The 15,018-nt window shown below is 42.7% G+C and overlaps 1 protein-coding gene across 6 annotated transcripts in view; it reads right to left on the bottom strand.

The window, feature by feature from the left end:
* The window catches only part of EVL (Enah/Vasp-like), a 125,710-nt gene that overhangs the window by 19,307 nt on the left and 91,385 nt on the right, over nt 1-15,018 (bottom strand). The gene's annotated exons all lie outside the window — the stretch shown is intronic.

The following is a 15,018-nucleotide window of genomic DNA, read 5'->3' as shown; positions in this document are numbered from 1 at the left end:
CTATGACAGAAGGCCCTCAAGCATTATTGTCTTCTCTTTGCCTTATTATTATTTTTAATTATTTTTTTCCTATTAGATAAATCATTGCCTCCTGTACATTTTTAGTCTCACTGGGAGAACCCAATGGCTAAATGTGGGAGCGGATTTGTCCAGAAACTTGGCACCGTGGTACCTGTAGGCTCCATACTAATCCCTTGGTGATGGTGAAGATGTGTGGTGTTGCAAAAGATGTCCCATAGAAGGGCAGACCATCATACTGGGATGCATTTCAAGCTTTGACACAGTTCAGATCTATCTCTCATGGATTATTTTGTGCTTGCACAGAAATTCAAGAACCTTGCTGAGTTTGTGAGCACACATACTAACTAGTGCTGCTCTGATGCTGGGCTTAGCTTCAAGAAGCTACCTGATAGAAGGTGCAAGGAGATTCTAAATTAAACGAGCCTTTTACAAAGGTGGCTTTTCTTTTTACAATGTTGTTAGTCTTCTGCTTCTGCAAGATCCACATCAAGCTGAGTTTTCATTGGCATTCACCAACAAATGTCACCGTTTAAGTCACATCTCCTCTCTTGATTCATCATTTAATCTCTGTATCAAGTACACTGACATTACATGCCATTTTCAGAAAGAAATAATTAAATCCAACAACAATTTTCCTGATAAACCAAGAGGGAGATCAATTATATGCAGGAAATGATTATGTCTGCTTTATTTTTTTCATTTTCAAATGTAAAATTTCATCCTTTTAAAAGTTTTCCAACAAGAGCAAATCAGAATGAAACACTTACAAACCTAAATATATCAATTTCAAATTCTTAAGGATATTTATCTCTATTTTCTTTATAAGTTACTGCCAGGCTGAATGTCATCTGAAAACCAATTTAGAAAGTATGACTGCATGAAAACAGGAGAGATGGCAGAAATGCATCGTAGTCAGAAATTTCAGAGCATTGACTGATCCAGAAGAAATTGTGCATGTTTTTGAAATATGTTTAAGGACTAACATTTGAAGAAAGGGTATAGAGCACTTTCTGAAAATCAGGCATGTGTGTTCCAATTTTGGGTCTCCCAAAACTGAAGCCAGTGACAACCACTAAGCTAAATGCTCTGACAAAAATGTCTTAGGATTGGGTATGAAGTGAAGACAGTTCACTTCTTTAATGACTCATGACTGACAACTTAATATTGTTTATCACAGGCCTTTGGCAAACTATTTAGACAGAAACGCCACATTTTGTAAAGATCATCCAAAACAATGAATAGGAAGGAGAGGGTGATTGTTTTTGGGAAGCAAGCCTCAGGAAAAAACTTAGGAAGTATTTGGGAAGCAGAGACCAGGCAGCTCATGTGAAGGGAGTTTAAGGTGTAACAAGGATCTTCTCAGAAACTATACATGACAAAGACAGGGATGGCTTTTAGCATGCTTAGCCATCCTCATAGGTATGGAAGGCAGGGATTAATTTTATGTTTGGTTCCATACATGTATGCTCTGCAGTGCACATACAGCACACATCTGTGTGGCTGAAGGTTTTTAAATTCAAGAGGATTTCTGGGTTTAATTCCTCTCCACATTTTTAGATATTTCTCAGACCGGAGCAGACACGAACAGTAAGTGCCCTTGGTGATGGTTCATTTCAACATGCTTCTCTAGTCACCCTGCGAGCTGCCTCTGACCCTGACAGCCTTTGGGAACAGTTCACAGAGAAGTACACTTCCTCAGCACAATAACCAGGAGAAACAGTTTTGCTAGTGACCCGTTTGCAGCTCCACAGCTGCTGTGGTCTACATTTTTAGCAACTAATTAACGGAGGAGATACTCTGTGAATGTCTGTTTCCTCGCTTCATTGCTTTGCAATAATTAACCACACTTTTATATAAGCATCTTGTGATTCAGCTAAAAGCAGCTTTTGGGAGCACACAGATGTTTTCCATGTTTGCTTTTTCTCCTCCTGCTCAGCCGGCCCAGCACCCTCTCTGTCCTTCTCCAGCTGTCCTTATAGACAGCAACGAGGAACTCCTGGCACAGGGCACTGCTTTACGGTGGGTGTGATGGTTTCCATGTGCTGGTGGCTGCTCCTGCACCACTGCACAGAGATGTCTGTGTCTGGAACAACAGCTGGCCATAAAATAGCACCAGAGCTGTCACCAAAGGAAAAAACCCATGCCCTGGCTTCCACTCTGGTGCAGCTGTGGCAGGAAAGCACGAATAAACAGCAACAATGTCATCTTTTCTCTCCTGCTGGGGCAGTTCCATATGATGTTTCTTTTCCCTCTTTCACTTACCCTACAACTTCAAGCACCACTGACTGCATACACTTAAGTACCAAAACAGGACCATTTATGTTGTTGAACAACCAGGATTTTGAGCTTCTTCAATACAGCAGGTCTTTCATTCATTATACACACTGGAAGCAGCCCCTGGTTGGGGTTTCTGCAACCCCTGTAAGCCTCCATGGTTCTTATGGACCAGTGTGATGAATGTGGTGGACTAAGGAAAGGGTCCAGAGTCAAAGCTGAATAAGAAACATATATGGGCTTTAAATCCATGATATTGAAAATTTTTGTTCTGCATATGAAAAGAACATGATGATTTTGTGAAAAAAAAAAAAAAAAAAACCCAAACAAAGAAAAAACCCCACCAGACTGTGGGAGGAAAAAAGGTGTGAGACAGACAAACAACTCTCTCTCATTGCTTGATGGTTTCAGCACATACTTGGATTATGGGAAACCAGGTTCAGCCATCAGGTCTAACCCATTGTCATTTATATCCTGGGAATGTGACATAAACACTTGCTTATCCTGACGAGAATAGAAGAAATCTTTCCAGACTACAAGTTTCTGCAAAGCTTTTCTTTCCCACTGCAATATCTTTCAAATAAATTGGCATTTTCTGACAGAACACCCTGCCCCCCCTTAGTTGTCAAAAGCATTTCTGACTGATGTTAATCCCAGTGTCCCTGTTCGTCCCTGTTCAGGTATAGCCTGGACCACCATTCCCCACACAGGGCACTGGAGAGCGAGTCCTGGCCAGGCTGCCACGAGCTCCCAGGGCCAGCCTGCAAACCCACGCCGGGACTCAGCTGGACAGTGTATTTTGCTGTCTTCACCATAACCCCTCCCCTTCACCCCCACACAGCTGGGGGCTCCTTGCTCCTGGCTGTGCTGCTGCCTTGACTCCCCTGAGTGCCCCTCAGGCAGACCAGCCTCACGATGAGATGTGAAATCCAGTGGGTTCTGTTCTCACTTCAGCCAGAGCGGGAAGCTCTCTGTGACCCCACACACCACCACTTCCCCTGTTCACAGCCTGGCTGTAATTTTTATGTGTGGTATTATTGCGGCATTGTTGCCGCTGTTGGGCAATCATGCTGCAGCTGCAGAGCCTTGGTCAGCACTTTAAACACCTGCCTCTGCCCTGAGGACCTCAACTTGCCCTCTCCTGGTGGGGACTGCACATGCTGGAGATGTCCTGGCACAGCCATACGCCACGATGCAGCACCTATCCAGGGAGTGGGAGCCACGGGAGCATCAGTGCTGTGCTAGTGCTCCCTTAAATGCATTAGTAGAGACAATTATCCTGGACAAAGCATGGATCTAATTAGCACGGAGATAAAGAAGGGCGCCTATTTACCTAGTCTAGATAAAGCCAGTAGATAAAGCAGGGTGCCTACACCATTACTGGAGCTCTAGCTAGTACAACCAGAGTTGGATGACACTGCAGGTCAGGTACACCTAAATTTCCATGGCGAGTTGAAGGACTGAGAAGAGGGATTGCTCTGCTCACTGTGCTCCATCGCTGCAGCTGGGCAGAGCCACGGGCCCCTCAACTGTGGTGCCACACTGCCATGACATTCCCATGACATATGTTTGGGACTCCTGGTCCTGGGGTCCTAGTCCTGCCTTTTTTGGTTTGATGTGCAACAGCTCACGTGTTAGGAACTCTGCAGGCAGGGTCTGTCTGACAGGGATGCAGGGGCTGAGGCCAAGTACAGAGAGAGGAATGGGACAGTTTTGTCTGCAGGTCGCTACCGGCTCACCTTTAAAAATGTTAATGCCATTAGGGTTTTGTAGTGCTGTTAAGTATGTGACAGGGCGCCTGCTGCTCCATACAGTATCCTGTTGGATCATTTGAATCACTGTGAGCAAAATCAGCCTGGCAGAGAGAAGGAACACACCCACCAAAGGGACGATTTGGGTACAGTGTCACACAGTGTGCTTTCAGGCAGTTTGCCTCATGCCTATTACACATTAACTTGAAATAGAAAGAGTTTCAGAGAGTGTTATTCACAGGCTGGGTGCCTCTGCAGCATTTATAACAGAGTACGTTAGATATTTTCTATAATAACATTTACACATGAACCAAACTTTTCCTCTGAGAACTGCGAAGAACTTTATCAGCCTTAATTAAGCTCCACCAATGCTGTGAGGCAGAAGTGACTTGATTACACTCAGGCCATATCTGCACAAATAAAATTTGGTTGCACCAATTTACCTACGGGTGAGATTTGCTACTGACATAGTTAAACCTATGCAAAAGGTCACCTAAGGCACTCCTGATGCAGACAAAATCTGGTTTGACCTAAGGCAAGTACAGTGCAGCAAAAGGAGCATTTCCAACTGTGGGCCAGAAAACTTCTCTACCTTCTTTCCTTGTCCCTTGGTGACCAACAGTGCTGCAAGCCTGTGACACTGCAAAGTAAGACACACCCTCGTAAAACCATCCCCAGCAAAGTTTTACATAACCTCATTTTACCTTGTACTGCACTGGACAAGGAGCAGTTTTTATACAGGTACCAACTCTCAGCTGAATTGCAGAAGAGCTTAGAAGCTCTTAAAGCACCATCCCCAAGATTGCAATTGCTTTGCTTTTATATTTTACCTCTAAGATTACTTTAAACTAACATGAAACAGGCCCTGCTTAGTGTGAAACAAGGGTGTGAGCAGAGGGGGTCTGTGTGAAGTCTGTTCATTTGAACTAAAAACTGATTTAACATTCACTGCTGAAACTTTCTGATGTAGATAAGATTTAAGGACAGTGACAGAGCTGGAAAAACAAGCCTGGTGTTTAACATGGGAGTGCCCTACCCTAGCATTAGTTCACACCTCCTGCAAGTAAATATATACAGGTGTGTACACTGAGCAGTTCTTTTTTTCTTTTTTTTTTTTTTTTTAGGAAAAAACAACAAATGGAATTGCAGGCATCCCTGTATACACAACCACACAGCTGTGCATGTGTATTGAGCAAGATGGAAGACATGAGATCCAGAGAGGAGTTACCAAATAGAAGGGCCATGCAAAGACCCAGTGCTGCAAGATGATTAGAAAGAAATAATCTTCAGTTAATCAGAAGTGCTACTGAGCATACCAACATGAAACCAGCGTGCCTTTGACTCAGCTGCTAAAGCTGTTAATTCAGTTACTTTGCATAAAATATGATGGCACTTGTTTCATCCTGGCTGTTTATCTGTCATGGTACTGGTACAGCATTTGACAATTTTTCATGCTGGTGTCTCGGTTGAGTTGGTGGAAAAAAAACTTTTTTTTTTCATTCTGAATGCAATAAAGATGAGACAGTGCTAAAGCAGCTCCTGCAGTAAGCAACTGCACTCTGGCAGTATGGGTCATAGTAAATATGTAAAGGACGTGGCTCAGGTGCATTTATCTCAGTGTCAGTGCCTCAGCTCAGGAACACAGCTTGTGGTACCTCTCACATAGAAGACAGCACAACCAACTTTAAAAAAGATTTAAAAATATGCATAGGTGACCATGCAAACAGGAAACCTTCCACAGTGAGATGACTCCAGGGCTATTGGGGTTTAGCATCTGCCCCAGAATGCAGCCTGGAGGGGTGAGACTGCATCCCCATGGTTAGGGCAAGCAACAGGGGTGGGACACTGACGTGTCTGGCATGGGACTCCCTGTACTATATCTATTAACATAAAATATAAAAATTGAGTAAGAACTGGGAATTATTTTCCTCTCAGCAGCTCAGCTCTAACAGAAGAACAAAATGCACACTCATCTAGAATAGCATGAGCTTGTCGGGGTGGGGGAAGGTGGACAAGAAAAGCTGTTCCCTGGGAAAGTTCCCCCTGGGCAAGGGAAGTGGCTGAACGTTGGTTCCCCACTTCCCAGAGAAGTGCTTCGAGCACCAGACCTTCAGGATGGCAGCAAAGCAGGAGGCGATGCCTCCACAGCTCACTGGATCAGGAGCCCAGTGGATGTGCCGGGACAGGACCAGACCCTGTGCAGTGCTGGCTTTCCAAGAAAGAGAGAGTACACCTGGCAAGATGAGCACAGGAAACCCCCGCGCAGGACAGAAAAAGATGGAACTGGAGCATCCCAGGGGGATTCTGTTTGCTGTGCTGAGCTCTGAGCAAGGAAGAACTAATTCAGCGATGGCTCAATTATGTGCTAATGAAATAGAGGCGGGTGAGGCAGCCACCTGCCAGGCAGCACCGAGCTTGGCAGGGGCTGATGCAGGAGCTCTGATGCTTTTAGAGAAACAGCCTTGTTTCTGCAGGCAGTTTCATGATAAGTAAGCATCCAGCTTAGTTCATGACCAATTGTTTCTGTTAGGGGAACTGCCTCTGGCTTTGAGAAAAATGTTATGTGCACATAAAGCCATAGGAATAGTTATAGTTCTTTTAATTACAAAAAAGAAAGGCATCACTGGATTTCTAAGCATGTGATTCCAATATTGCTGGCCTTATAAACACACACGGGGAAGATGATGGGAGAAGACGTCAATCAGTGCCAGCAGTGAAAAAGTAATCCATAAAATTCAGAACCATGAGATTAGGTAAAACAACAACAAAAAAGTAAATAAACTCGACAACTATTAGTATCAAATAAACAAGCTCCAAAGCACTTCAGTTTCCTCCTTTTTTTGATTGTTTTCCAGAATGTGCATCAAGCCTACTTTCCTGAACATCCAAGATTGAAACTTTTCAATAAAGGTTAAAATTAGCTCATAATCTTGTGTCTCTAGGCAGTAATGGAGCTTTAAGAAAAACACCAAATACCATCAGACTCTTGTTAAAATCAAGAGCATTTGCCATACTGAGCAGCTCCCCACCACTGTATGGGGGTTCAGTTAATGCCAGAGCCCAGGCAGTAGGTGCTCTAAAGAAGCTGTAAATCAATATACACCATTTAAAGATATGCCTTATCTTTTAAGATATTTTCCTGAATTTGGTTTGAAGAGACAGGAGCATTGGCAATGCTGACCTCCTGCTCTGCACTGAGAGCACTGCTGAGCTCAGAAACCACTTTCCCATGGACATCTCAGGCCCCACACATCTGTTCTTGAAATATAAACTGAGCACCTTCTTTTAGCTAAGTGTGTGTGTTTCTGCATCCAAGTAAGTGCATACACCTGCTTATACCCACTTCACACTTACAATTCTTTACATCAAATAAAAAGCAGGGATTTGATCCTTTTTTTTTTTTTTTTTGGACAAACTGAATCTCTGAAAATCTTTGAGGTCACAGGGGAAAAAGAACCAAGCCACTGGCATGGACAGCAGTTCAATCAGCTGATATTTACACACTTAGCTGGTCAAACGTCATCTCTAGTTTTGTTTAACAACAGACTTACAACACATTAGATCAGAAATATTTATATGCACAGTGTAGCCTGATGCAGCACCCAAGGTGTCAAGAGCACCCAATGGTCTATTCTCTGCCCAACTTCGCATACAACCTTGCAAGGTAAGGTTGTCCATTTTTAAGTGTCTCCTTCCTTTTTCACTACTGGTGAGGCAGTAAAACCCTCAGGGCAGTCTTTTCCACAATGTAGAGAACAGCAGGGCCCCATCTGTGCATTGAAGCAACATGTACACATAGAAAACATCACATTATAAACACACAGTCTGCATCTATTTCACGGTTAAGATCCAGACAAGATCCATTTTACCAAGATTTAAATCTCAACACTCCTGTAAGGCAGCAAAGATTGGTACCTGTAACTGGATAGAGTGCTGGACAGAAGAGAACTTTTCTATGAATCATAACTAAATGGAAATATATTTTGGGATTTATGACAAAAATCCACATGAAAAAACATCACTAGAAATAGGTAGGACTCCTTGATAATTAACTCACAGTCTAATAAACTCAATGGATAAACAAAATATTCAAATACAGCACCTGATCCCATTCACACTCACACCAAAAGCCAAGCTCTCTGCTTAAGGGAAGCAAAAGTCCCACTAACTAGGAAGGCCCACTCATCTCTGCAAATCCTCATTTCCAGAAGTGCTAACAGAAATTGACAGTCACAGGCAAGTCATTACGGAGGAAAAAACAGGTAAATGTCCCGTTAACTACAGCAGGTATAAAATGCTGCCCTTGTTCATATCTGGTTTTTTTAAACCAATATCTATTCCATATGTATAGATGCTATTCACCAGCAAGTAAAGATAAAAGTAATCCAACACATTGATTCCGAAGTCATCATCCCATATTCTTGCTGTAAAAACTTCTCCTGATTTAACAGCCCTGACTAATGCCACCATCTCCTGAACCCAATGGGTCATTTCTTTCAAATATTATCTCAGCCTCCTACTGCCTGCCTGGCAGAATTAAAAGCAAATCAAAGACAAACGATCCATCAATGAGCTACAACTGCAAGCGATTTCCCAGCACAACAGGACGGCGGCACAGAACATCTCCATGCAAAAACTCCCTGGCACAAACATCCCTTCCCCCTGCCGGGGAGGGCTCCTGCAGGAGGAGCACGGCATGCAAGGTAGCAGGGAGGTTTCCATCACCTACAAGACATTCGGCACAGGATGATGCAGTCACAGTGGCAGAGGCAGAAGCAGTGCCAAATCCATTCCCTGCTGACCATAGTATGGCAGCAGCCTCCTCAGTGCACTGCTCTCTGCACCTTCCTCATGCCCAGCACTTACCGACCGCCCCGCTGCAGGCCAGGTTTCACCAGGTGTAATCTATCCACTGCTGCAGCAGCAAAGTGGGCCCGGCCACTTAAATATTTAATTGGACCCTTTTCTTCACCTATCACAAGCCTTCGGGGTGTCTGAAGCCAGACTCCATTGTCTGGACTTTCACATAATAAACGTCGTGAAAGTAAGAAAGAAATTGCATTTTCTGCCTCCTGCCCTGGTCAGACCACCATATGTTCACCTACATGCAAGAAACTACAATATATGCAAAGTGTGAATAAGCAGAAAGTTAGCTTGCACAAGGGGAAAAAATGGCTGCAAATGAACATGCAGGATCAAGTTCACTGGTGGTGTAGCTTCTGAAGTCAAAGGGGTTCAGTGATGAATGTTGAGCAGTAGTCTTAAAATATAAGTGTGAACAAGATGGATTGAGAAAAAAGCACATATGGCTTAAAATCCCCAACTACTGTCTTTCAGTTCTCTTCATCACCCCATCATTCCTGATCTCCTCTGGTCCCAACACTTCACCCATTCTACTTTGCCTGCCAATCACTTTCCTCTTCTATATTTAAGTATGGCGGGTCTTGCAGAGGCAATCCTGTTGAAATTAATGGACAGTCTGTATGAGGAGGCTAAACAGAATATTTATTCCCTGTTCATCTTTGCCTGATCACCTTTGATCCACTTCTTTCCCTTCTCCTTGCTTTTGCATTATTCTGTCTACTGGGGACTTCACACAGCCCGATCCTCTACTCCTCAAGCAAATTCATAGCTGGTTTAGGAGATATATCTCCATAGCTTCAATGACACTACTCTGATTTAGATCAAATAGTATTTTGACCCACTGAACTCAGTAGGTAAGTCTTTTATCTAATATCTGATTTTTAGAATATGCTGAATAAGAACTATAAGCCTCTTCCTATGGTTACACCAGGTGAAACCCACGTGGAGGCAGGTTCATAACTACCTTGCAATATATCAGAGACACTCCTACCCTTCTCAAACAATCCTTATGCAGCATAACTGGGTAGTTGCTCACTCTCTGTACCTGCCTCCCACAACATTCTCAGAATGATGGAGTGATATGTAGATATTCTAATACCAAAGATGCTTATCGTATGTTTTCTAATGCTTGCTGCTATGAATTATTTATGTCCCATTTTAAGTCTACAATATCAATACCTCTCAGGTATGCTCCACTATCAGATGGAGTGAAACAAGCATTAGCTAATCAATATTTGAGACAGCAAAAACTCTGTTAATAGCAAACTATCTTTTTCACTATGGCACACAGATGGTCTAAACTCTGCATATGCTTATTGTTTTCTGCCTGCTGGCTTATAAAGCCATTAGAGGCACACCAGCAACAGGAATATTACATTCAAACCCAAGTGTAAATTCAAGGTCTCACAGCCATAGATGCCAATGGTCATTACATTCTGAGGATTTAAGAAGATTCAGAAATATATTTAAATGAAAAAAATGGCACCAAAATTTTAAAATTGTAGGCTATGTTTTGTGTTCAGAACTCCAGTTTTTCCTAGAGAAAACAGTATGATCAAACCATTGCATTCTCAGTTTTGAGGACGCCTCAAATCCTTTTTGTTCTCCTGTGCTTTCCTCCTATATCTCACACTGAAGGGAAGCACCTGGCGTGTAAAATATCAGCTCGGATCCCCAAAGTGCTCACTTATCCTGTAACACCATTGGAATGACCTGCTCTTTCAAAAAAAACCCCAAAACCCAATATTACACAAATGTAGGCAATTTAAAGCAACGTATCAAACTAATGAGGGAATATGTAAACTCAGAGATGTACAATTTCATTCTGTCATAAGAATGCCTCTAACTCTTCCAGTGACTTATTGGGTCAAGAGTGATACCCCATATTTTCTTTATTATTGTCTTACACACTTATTTCTTACCCTCTAAGGTCATGGTTTCTAAGGGGTTAAATCTGCTTGTGACTAATAAAAAGCTGAAAAACATCCTTCGAGGCCAAACAGCATCTCAGGGAATCTCAAATTGATCTAATAGAGATTAACAAATTCCTACAGATTCTTCTGCAGACTTACCACCTGCACAGCAAACTCCCTGCCAACAAAGTCTGCCATGGAGCCAGGAAACCAGTGAGTGGGTGTGCTAACTCCTCCCTCTCCCTAATCCTAAAATTAACATAATATTTTTAAATAGCACAATGTAGGGCAGCAGAGCCTGGGCCACCATGTGACTGAGTAAGTGGTGCAGATCTGCAAGGAGAGCACATATGAACTGGAAATAGGTTCCCTCAGGGATTCCACCATCACTTCTGACACTGAAATGAAGATTGGTACCCACAGTCCTATCAGAAAGAGAGAAACCCCTTCAAAGTGGAAACAGCAGCATGGCCCTCAGGAAAAATAATTAAAGACCCTGAAAAGCAGTTTCCTCAGAGAGTACAACATAACCTTTGCTTTCTACTTTGGATAAACTAAGTTATGACTTGCCAGACACTATCAGTGTTGGTCCAAGCTTGAAGAAAAAAAATTCAGGTGTGGCCAAAAGGATTGTGAAAATGTTTTTATAATACCTACACTGGGATTCCTGAGCTGTGGTACATGTGCTACCAGCTGTATGCAAGTCACTTAAAAGGGATACTATATCGTGCAACACAGGGTACTGGGCATAACCCCCCCCCCGAAATCTTATAATTTCTTATTATCATTACTTGACTTTCACAAAGGTTACAGGCCAGCTTGCCTGTGGCAGCACAGAAGATTTGTAAATGAGCAGCACTTGCAGATGCTGTGCACCTAAAGAGGTTTTAAGTAACAATTCAATTGACCATCTCTTACTCCTGTATAAAAATCAACCTTGACCTCACTTTGAGCATGAACCAATACCAGCTGGCTGGAAGGCAAACACTCCCCCAAATAACTGCTCCTGTAATCCTTGCAACAGGAAATCAATTGGACAAATTGCATTTTGACAAATATAAATCATTACTGACAAAAAGGCTGATAAATCCCTCTTGATGCCCAGCACTTACCTGGTGCAGCAGTCTGCTGAAAGGAGATGTGCTAGAGAAATGCTTCTTTTTTAAATGGAAGTTTGAAAGCTAATTCCACAATCTGCAGCAGTAAAAATAAAGGATAGCTCTGATCCTGCAAGTGGTAGCAGGCAGGCAGGTGACTCTTCTACATGAAGCCTTTTGCAGGAAGGCTGTAATTATCTGTTTGAGCAGCTACTGATTGTATCTGGAGACTGTGTGCATAGGAGCCAATATGCAGCTGATACAACTCATGTCATTTTACTTTCTGTACGTTTTGTCCTTAATTGAAAAGGTTGCTTTCCTTTTTGATTCCTAATATATATTATCCATGCTTGGGGAGGTACTTAACAGCACATTAGATGGCTAAGAACCCACAGACGGTGCCAAAACTGAAATAACACTATGAAGTGAACCGAGTGCTTGGTTTCTTTTAAGTAGTGTCTTTATCAACTGGCACTCAGAGAAGGTTTGTACTCTAGAGAGCTCTGGAAAACACTCAAGAAGGAGAACAATGAACTTTTAAGTTCCTCAGCCAGACAAGAGTCACTAAAAAAGCCACTGTCATGCCATTGACCAGATCTTTGTAGTTATCAAGATGGAAACTAGTTTCTTTTATTATGGGTCAGTGTTTCTTTTATTATGGGATGTTTTGTTACACCTATAGAAGCCATTTAGACTGAACCAGGCTTATCTTTTTATATTGCCTTTCTCCATCCTCAACTTCCATTTCCATCATCACTTCCAAAGTACTCCTGGGTACTGTGCCAAGAAGAGCTGAAGTGTTTCCCTCAGAAAATGATGCTTGCAGGACGGCTGCTGGTCTACAGACACCACATCCACATACCATAGCAATTTGGTTGGAGTAAGGCTGTATGGAACAGATTTAAGACCTGGGAGAAAGCAGCCTGCTCAGCTCTACATTTTGTCCCTCTGGAGCTGCTCCCTGTATGGAGACTTGCCCATATTGAGTCAGGACTCTTAAGCTGATGGATCCTCTCCCGAAATTCAGTGCCTTCAGTACGGGCACAAGTGAGTGAGACCAACCTAGGAATACAGCACGTATCCTTCAGTGCTTGCACAGACAGCCCAGATTCAGGTGCCTGAATCAAGGCTCATCCGTGGAAGTGAGAAGACCCACCTGGCACTGCATCTATTTAAGAACTAGACCCTAAAATATATTTCCAGTTACAAACAATTTTAAATAGTATGCAAGATTATAAGTTTCTGCCAAGAAATAGAGAGCATGAAGCATTCCAGGCAAATGCAAGTCTCACAGACCGAGCCTAGAAACCCCTCGTCAGCTCAAGTAAAGATTACAGCTACCAGAAAATTATCTGCATTGGTGCATCTGGTACTGATGCCATTCTCTAATAATATGCTATGATTAAATCATGGCAGTGTTTGTGGTATTAAATTAAACTACATTTAAAAGACATACTCGCACTTTACATATCTTTTCTTTGCAAGGCACTGCTAGGAGCAAAATAGCTGCAAAGGAAAGATGAAGGCTGGTAAGCAAGTAATTTCTCATGACAGTTGTCCCATTTGCAAGTTATTTAAGCTGCTGTCTTCAGAAGGCTGTAGTATGGTAACAATTAAATAGTCACTAGTACAATACCTATATTACAGTATATTGCTTTCTAAATCATCTTCTACAAAAAAATTTCCATCAGTTCAACTGATGGGGAAATTTGAAGTCTGCTACACTGCTATTAACATCATTTGGTATAAAGAAAGTGCTGGCATGCATTTGATACTTCTCAGAGGGTTCGACTTTAATTAATTTAAACTTGCAAATTGATTATGATTCACTTGAAAATATTCAGAAAGTGCATTCTGTTCCCTGAGAGTATGAACAGGCATTTTGCGGGAGACCATGACATACTTTTCATATGATGCAGAAAGTCTGAGACCCAAGAAAAAGCCCCAAACTCCTGTAAAGAGGATAGCAAGCACAATTCAAAAATAGTTCCACTTTGCAAACTTGTAGTTGCATCACCAATTTCCTAAAACCTCCTCAGTTATCGTTGCCAATCTAAAAGAGGGATGAATCCTCCCTGGTGGTGTGTCTCTCCACTGATTACAGGAGAAGCCTGGGTGAGACTCTGTGCCAGACTTTCAGTCCTATAAATACAGTTGGGATGAGTCCAATCCCAAGAGACTAAGCCACAAACTCTACCAAACTACCCGTAGATTCAGGGAGGGTTTAGAAAATGGAATACCATTCTGGATCTTGGCTCACCACTGGTGACTCACTGTTGGGTGTGCCAGAGTGAGCCTTGCACGGGGCACAGCGGGCAAATGCTCCTTGTAGTGAGTAACAGATACCTGTTTGTCTCTGCCTAACCATCCATAATGACAAAACTCATGACAAACAGGCTTCCCCCCTCCCTGCTCATCCCCCAGAATGAGGAGTGGAGGTTTATTAATCACTGAGCTTGGGGGACCAACTTTGTGTCCTATTATCTGTCTCTCGCTATTGAGACCAGCGAGGTAAGTGGTTGTGAGACAGCTGTGGAACAGAGCACGTATCTCTCCTCCCACAGAGAAAAAGGACTTCCCAGAATGAAAGTTAAAAATAGCTGGATTTGCCTAAAGGGTGCATTCACTTTGAAACACAGAAAACAAGTCTGAGCTGCCACCTCTAATATGACAGGCATCTTCAGCAGCCTGCTTTCTGCCAAAATACCTAATGCCCTGCTCTTTCTTCTTCCCCTTAAATTTTTACCATTTCAAACTGTAGATGCTTTTCAGCACATTATGAGAAGCCTGGGGGGAGAGAGGGCAGATACAACCTTCTAAATTACATTAAAACCAGCCCTTTTCACACTAAAAAGGCTCTTCAAGGTTATTTCTTGAAATCTATTGCAGCCCTACTTTTCTTCCCACATTTCTTACAGTAGTGGTGTTTCAGCTCCCCAGCACCCTCTTTTTAGCCCTGCTCTGTGCCTGTCGCCCAGGTGGAGGACAGGCTGCCCACATCCCACCCAGCACTGTAGTGACCAGACTGTCTGGTTTGGAAACCAAGCATCAGAAACAGTATTTTATCAGTGATGGTAATGAGACAGTTGGGAAGTGGTA

This window comes from Chiroxiphia lanceolata, chromosome 6 (genome assembly GCF_009829145.1).
Source record: "Chiroxiphia lanceolata isolate bChiLan1 chromosome 6, bChiLan1.pri, whole genome shotgun sequence".
Classification (NCBI taxonomy): Eukaryota; Metazoa; Chordata; class Aves; order Passeriformes; family Pipridae; genus Chiroxiphia; species Chiroxiphia lanceolata.
The sequence above is the reverse complement of the archived record's forward strand: the minus strand, read 5'-3'. Positions and strand labels throughout refer to the sequence as shown.